Source organism: Haliaeetus leucocephalus, unplaced genomic scaffold (genome assembly GCF_000737465.1).
Source record: "Haliaeetus leucocephalus isolate CR32 unplaced genomic scaffold, Haliaeetus_leucocephalus-4.0 Scaffold13, whole genome shotgun sequence".
NCBI classification, from domain to species: domain Eukaryota; kingdom Metazoa; phylum Chordata; class Aves; order Accipitriformes; family Accipitridae; genus Haliaeetus; species Haliaeetus leucocephalus.
In genome coordinates, this window is record NW_010972449.1 from 3292706 (window position 1) to 3300000 (window position 7295).

Below are 7295 nucleotides of genomic sequence, written 5' to 3' on the forward strand. Positions count from 1 at the left end.
GGCCTCCTTTTTCTTTTGGAGGGTCTTCCCCTTTGTTTGCTTGATTTCTTGTTTCCCCCCTCCCAGCTCTCTCTCTGCGGACCACATTCTGGAATTGTGCTCAGGAAGACATTCCTGTGTTTCTCAGCTGTAACATAATTGATCCTTTGTTATGGTATTTCAGTTAGGTGCCCCTGAAGGGTGAGCAACTCTGGTCAGGAGCAACGAGACTTTCTCACTCTGACTGTTCACTGGCCTGGCAACTCATAAAAGTGCTATTTTTCTTCACCTCAGTTAAACTGCTAACATGTCCCAGCACGCACAAGATGCGGAGGCTCAATAAACCCAAAAGGCTCATTGTTAAACAAGGTAAGTCATCCTGAGAGGCCGGCCATTAGATAGTTTTCAATGCTTTCCTCTGTTTTTTGTCAAGAATCAGACAGTGAGGTGATGTGGCAGAACAGTCCATAGCACGAATGGAAAACACTGTGTTCCAGTTCTCTGTAAAGGCCCAAGAATAACTGCCTCAGTGCTTCCTGTGTCTGGTTGATGCTGAGCTATCAAAGAGACTTTTTCTGTGGGTTAAATTGAGCTCTCTGCATTTAAGAATGGAAATGATCTTCTTAAATATTTCTTTTGCTGTTAAGTTTGGCCCTTGCTTTGCTAGCAGCTGTATACATTGAACAAGCTAAAAAAGAATACAGTGTAAAAAAATTAGACATAGAAATAAGACAAAGGAGTAACAGAAAAAACAAGCACCAATTCGATCATGTGTCTGAGTTCATTCAGACCCTGTGGAAGCTGGGAATTTTATGCAGGCAGCTGAGAGACAAAATGGTAGTCATTTTTAGAAGTTTTGTCTGAGCGTATGAAGGTAAGTGAGAACATACTTATAGGTCAAGCATACATGGGCAAGGGAAGCTGAATCACTGGCAAATCAGAGGCAGGAGAAAAGAGTGGGATGTGGAGATCTGAACTGGGAGGGGTTATTGCCCTGGGTCATGAATATTTTGCGTAATGCATAAGGAGATGGAAAGGTGAAGAAAGGCCACAGGCATACTAATTATTTGCAAATTACACTATGTCATCTTTCCCTCTGCCCAATTTCAGCCATTGTTTGGTGCAGGCAGCAATACATGTGCATGCTACATCCATCCATCTTCATGATAGCTGGGTTAAATTGCACAATCATTATGAATACCATTTGCAGGCAACTCCTATTGCTGCTCCGAGCCTCCGTCCAGTAATCTGTGGCTCCAGGGTCTGGGCGCTAACATTTTGAAACTGTGGTCAATCGGAGGGTATTTTTCTGCTGCTGCTTCTCTCACCTTTTTATTCCATCACTCTGCTAAATCACTCTGTTGTAAGTAAGCATTCTTCTAGGACTGGTAATTCAAGATCTTGTGATTCAACATGACTAGAGAATGGTTCTTTGTACCTGTAAGAAGTGAGGAATCCTTCCACTAAGATTTTGCTTCTAGCCTTGGGGAGAACTTCCACACCAAAAACTACAGCTTTGTGTACAGAAAGCTTCCCAGGTAGTTTGGTAGTTGTTTCTAAAGAGGGCTTGCTTACGGTGGAAAATTACACTATGATAGAAGGAAGCTTTGAAGACCTGTAATAGTTAACATGAAATTAAGCACATAACGTGAACAGAGAAGCATGGACAAGCAGATGTGATAGTGTACCATATTTTTGTACGCTGAATGCAAGGTCCAAGTGAATCTCATAAGTGTTGCAATTCTTCAGGACCACAGCCTAACCTGATGTAGTTCTGCAGTGCTGAGCATCCCTTTGGTGTAATTGCTTCTTCCCTCCCAAAGCCTGAACATCTGGATTTATGGTGACAAAAGCAATCCAGTGAGGAAGGAAATGAAAAATGGTACCCCTGTGTATTTGAAAAGAGGCTGGGTATGGTCTGAGTCACACATGTAAGAGATGCTCTGGCACCCCCCAACTGTCCCATCCCACAATACCAGTACCACTGCTGCTCTCCTCTGTTGGAAGCCGCTGCTCACAGTGACTGCTTCTCAGCATAAACATCTCTAAAAGCCCCTCTGCCGCCATTGTGTAAATGGTGATCCACCAGCCACCTTCAATGGGAACTACTGATATTAATCTCTACCATTCTGCCCTAATACCAGTTTATTCATTAACTTTCTATGGTTTAGGTGCATGCCTCTTAATTGCACCTACCACTGCCCACCTCTCTGGGGAGAATGTACAGCCCTTGTGTTACAGGATCATAAAAAAATCGACAGCTGGAGGGGATGCAGCAGTAAGAGAGATGAACGCTGTCTTCCTGGGACAATTATGAATTTTTGTGCCTCTTGAAGGAGCCATATGGAGCCTACCCACGTGTCTTCACCTCTCTTTGAAATGCCTGATAATGCTCTGCTGAGTCGGGGGAGGAGGGGAAGATGGGTGAGTAGGTAAGCATATATGTGCTCTTCACTGATTTTTCTGATTAACACAGGAGGAGGCTGTGCTAGAGAGGCTTCCCAGGGCACGGCCTGGCTTGATGGAGGCTTTAAAAAGTTATTTTATTTTATTCAGTTCCTGGAACTGAGCTGATGCTGGTGGTTGTCATTATGCTGGGACCAGGAGGAACCGAACTGAGCGTCAACATGTTTGTGAGTGACATGCTTGTGACTGCTTCCTGTTGTGGAACAAAAGATGTAAAAGGTGAGTAAGCAGGTACTAAAACATGGATATGAAAGTTTTGCAGGCTCCCTTTTGCTCTGGAGACAGAATCAAGTAGAGCCTGTGTTGGGGGAAGATGTCTTGTAGCATTGCCTTTTGCCAGGTAGTGCCTTTTTTTCTGCTACCACTGATAAAGGAAAAAAAAAAGCTCCTTTATTGTCACTGAGTGCTGTGAATAGTCTGTCTGATCAGTTAGAGATTCGATTTGGTAAGGAAGCTCTGGGCTAGCAGTTTATGGGACAACGTGCTATCCCAGCTCTTTTCCCTGCATGGCCCAGTTATCCATTGCACACCCCTGCCACACTCACTTATTCCCTGTGCTCCCCTTCCTTACATCTGTGGGTGGACCATGTCTTGCAGATGATCTATCCAGGGAGCATGTGTTACGTTTCCCTCCTGTTCATGTGACTCTGGGGATGTTTGTTCCCTTACCAGTTATGTCTGAGATCCTGTAAAAATATAGGGTGTGAGGTAAGTGGAAATCTTGAGGCATGCCAATGAAGGCGGCTGTGTATTGTTTCCAAAAACATTTCTTTCTGGTGTGTAAAAAGAAGGGTCCCTTGTTCAGGGTCTTTCTCACCCAGAGTTGCTTCTCAGAGAAAAGCAAGAGCTAGCGCTCATATTGTTGCTGGTGATTCTGTTAAGTATTCCCCCAGGAGGTCCTACATATCTTTGATGTAGACTTGTTTATGTGTTGGCTGCCTCCATCCCTACCAGTGGTGCCCCCCCCTTCCCTCCCCCCTCGCATTGCCTTCTACCCCTACCAACTTTAAATGGCATCTTTTGAATAATCTTTGTTGACACAAGCTGCCTTAGTTGTAGTTGCTGCAGGGGTTGGGAAGGCTCCTCAAGCAAGGAATGTTCAGTCCTTGGGGTCATGGAAACCAGCCAGGAATTTCTGCTCTCCCATTCCCAGGGGCATGAGGAGCCTGCAGAGGAAAACCAAAGGTGACCATTTGCTCAGTTTAAATGTCGTTGACCTGAATTGGAGATGTTTTCCAAGACTTTTTAAGATCAAGAGAGCAGATTTGGAAATATGACTGATATCTTGATGGAGGAGAAGAAGTGATCATTTCAAATTGTAGAGTCCTATAATACAATACAGGAAATTGTCATCTGAAAAACGAAAGCATCAGGCACTGTCTCTTTCGAGCCTTCAGAGCTTTTTTTTCCCCCCCACTTGATACATGTGTGTGGCTTGTTCAGTGACAGAGCTGGATATTAAATGGCCAGGTATCATTTCTTGCATGTATGAACGCAAAGTATCAAGATAGGCTATAAAGTTAGCTATATGCCATATGATCACTGAGGATAGTGTGTTACTCCGAAGGAGAAAGGAGGTGACAGTGGGACTAAAGCTGTCTCTTTTCTGTAAGACTGATATCTTAACAGCTCTCGTGGGAGGAAGGACATGTTCAACCTAATAGGATAACGGAATAGTATGTTGAACATATCGGCTTTGACACAGACCAGCTGGTGGCTGTAGACACAAATAACCTAAGGAAAACAAATTTGAAATGTTTCAGGAAATGGCTATATGCATGCAGTGCAGTGGGGGGGCAGGAGGGTGCCTTGTGTGTAAAAGAAAAAAGATAAAAGCCTCTTTCTTGGCTGTGGGAGGAGTGTCTTGCTCATTCCTGGAAATGACTACATTCCATCCTTAATGATAGTTGGGGCTATAAATTTAGTACTGTATTCTCCTCTAGACCCACAGATCTCTGCACTGTGAGGTTGGACCAAAGGTCCAGTATGGAGTCTAGCTGGTAAAAAGAAAAATTCCCCAAACCAAACAGAAAAACCTTCCTACAGTTACTGTTAGAAATTTCCTCAGAAATTGTTGGTATGGTAACTATTGTTCAGCAGGAAAATTATCTCCACCAATAGGTCGTCCACAGTTTCTTCCCTTCCTTCTTTCTGCTCCTTTTGTGTTTCTAATACATCTTGTCTTTTCATCTCTGTCCAACTAGTTTAAATTCCAGTCTCCATAGACTGCTGTCCAGCAATGAAATGGTTAACACAGACTTTTTATTTCTGTCTTTTTTTTCCTTCATAAAGCCAGTCTTTGTGTTTTGGAGCCCAGTGAGATACCTGGGTGGAAGGTAATTACTCTTCTCAGAGCTTTGATTTCAGGCTCTCTGTGGACCTCAGCAGATGCCATTTCAGCTGCTCCACTCTATTCACATGTGAATTATTTTCTTTGAAACTGTGAAAGAGAGATATGTACTTTTCTTTCTAAATTAAAGCTCAGATTCTGAGCTGGAGCGTGTCAGGCAAACCATAGCCAGTTGGTGGATGAATGCATAACCATATAGGTAATATGATTCTTTCAGTGCCTCTCTCAAGTCAGAAGTTGTGTCTTCAGGTGACATGCAATCCATGTGCTTACAATCCAGCTGGCCAGATTTCAGTATGTTGGTGACCACCATAATAGATGACTCCACACTCTGCTGTGGCTAGGATCAACATGACACGAAAGACAGTATCAGTGACGTAAACTGCTAATGAGCCTTTGAAAGATGCCGAAGATATCTAAGATCTTGAAGAGGCCAATCAGTCCTCCCCTTCTTCCCTTGGTCGTTGCAGTTCCACTCTTGCCCTGGCACACATGCTTTCTCTCTCTCTTAAAAGTCTTCAGTTCATGCCATTACAAGGTAGCAAGCATTCATATGTGCTCAAGCAGAAAGCTAGTAGAATGTGTTACGCTCTTCATAAACACAACTTCCTTCTTCCTCGTTTGCCAGCAGCGTGTCAGCAGCAAGTACCACTTTCTTTTGCAAGAATGGCTTTGGTAAAAGGTACACTAATGAGATATACTCCATTGACGAGTTATTTCTGGCACAGACAGAGCTGGAAGGAAGTCAGCATTACACGCAGACAATCTTTGGCCTGGGAAGGTCTGAGAACCCTTTAAATACTTGGCTCAGAAATGGCTCTTTTCCTTTTATCTAGGAGATTTTTGCTTTCCTGTTGAGTTAATTAAACTTCTGTTTTGTCTTCCTCATGCCCTTTTGCCAGCATCTAGCCTTTTCATGAAGACACTAGTTCAATAACCATCATTTATAGTGTCAAGCTTAGGTTACTACTGTCTGTTTGCCAAGTGCAGCTGCAACCATCTGCCCAATTTTGCCTGTTGCTGAGCCAGAGGTACTGTCCTTCACTACACAAATGTGCCATTGAGGCCTCGTGTTGTCCCTTCCATGAGCTGTCCTTAAACGGTGGCATGTTTTGTCATCTTCCCACTTCTCTGAAAAAAGGTCTTGTTTCCATTGGACAACTGATTTGGACTGCAGTAGCGTCTGCAGTTCAAGGAAGTACTACTTCTGGTTAAGCACCTTGTATGGATATTCTCACTTTGGAATAAGAGTATGTTACTTAGAAATAAATTCTAAAGCAGATCAAATTATTCTGAAGTAGAAGTTTCCAGGCAGGGTGTCAATGTAAGTCCCTGCATATAAAACCCCTGAAGGCCTGAAATCTTGAGAGACTGTGTTCCTGAGTGTCTGAGGGTAAGCATCAACTCATCGGACAAATTCAGCTGAAGGGTTGAAGCCCCCTTTCCCACTTCTTAGCACAAAACTGTGCTCCTACATCATGTTGCAGCAGAGCGATCCCACAGATGCTCCCTTTTTTCTTCCCTTCCCTGCCACCCAAATCACACTGCAGCCCAAGTTACTTCTGGTCTGTGAGAACTGTGAGTTGAATAGCTGTGGTGAGAGACTAGCAGGGAAGCATTTTAATATGGAGAATGTTCTGTCTTTGGGCCAGTCCATGCAATCTGCACTGGAGGTCCTTTTTTGACAGTGCCTGTATGTAGACATCTAACAGGTTTTCTATAATAATCCTAGTGGTAGGAAGGGTCTCATCCTTTGTGAGAGACAGGCCTTATTATAATTTCTTGGTTCACAGCTTGAATGCCTTCCCAGAAATGCAAGATGTTGACTGCTAGTGGATGTTGTTATTTTGTGCTGCTGTGTGAAACTAAAGGTTAATGTAACCTGTTATTGACTGCTGCGTGCAAGCTTTGACCTGCCTGAAAATAATCAGTGCCTATCCTAAAAGTTACCCATGAGGCATTCAGTTCAGTGGGCGGGCTGTAGAAACAAACCTCTTCAACCTCCTTGTTGAGTTACTCTGAATAACATCAAACCCAAACCTATACAATTGAGAGCCAGAGTGGTGTATTGAATCATTTAATACTACTTTGTCACTGTCCAAGCTGTTAACCAAAGCTGTCTCACCTAGAAAATAATGGCGTTTGAGCCATCTAATAAGCTCACCTGAAACAATGTACAGTTTTTTGTATGAAATAATTTTTCAGTGACTTTTTTGTTTTGGTTTGGTTTGTTTGTTCCTTAAGGGCAATGTAAGGTTCCTGTATTCTGCATTTCGTTCTAACTTGGATGGCTCTGAGGTAGTGTTTTGGGATTACTTTACACTCAAACTGTTTATACAGGGCTAAATGACTGAAAATTGTCCTTTTCAGAATTCCAAGTAAGTTCCCATTACTTTCTATATGATATCCCTATCAACCCTATCAAATGTTTTTTCAAAGTTTCTAGAATTCACAAAAACCTTCCACTCAGAGGGGAGCTCCTTGAGGATTTTCAAGTTAG

General features: G+C 43.1%; 1 long non-coding RNA gene across 1 annotated transcript; it reads left to right on the forward strand.

Annotated features, from left to right (window-relative positions):
* The first annotated feature begins 226 nt into the window (after positions 1 to 226).
* LOC104836534 lies at positions 227 to 2655 on the forward strand. Its single transcript, XR_774853.1, has 3 exons — positions 227 to 348; positions 2151 to 2411; positions 2536 to 2655. It is a non-coding gene; the product is annotated as an uncharacterized LOC104836534 (long non-coding RNA).
* The last annotated feature ends 4640 nt before the right edge of the window (positions 2656 to 7295 follow it).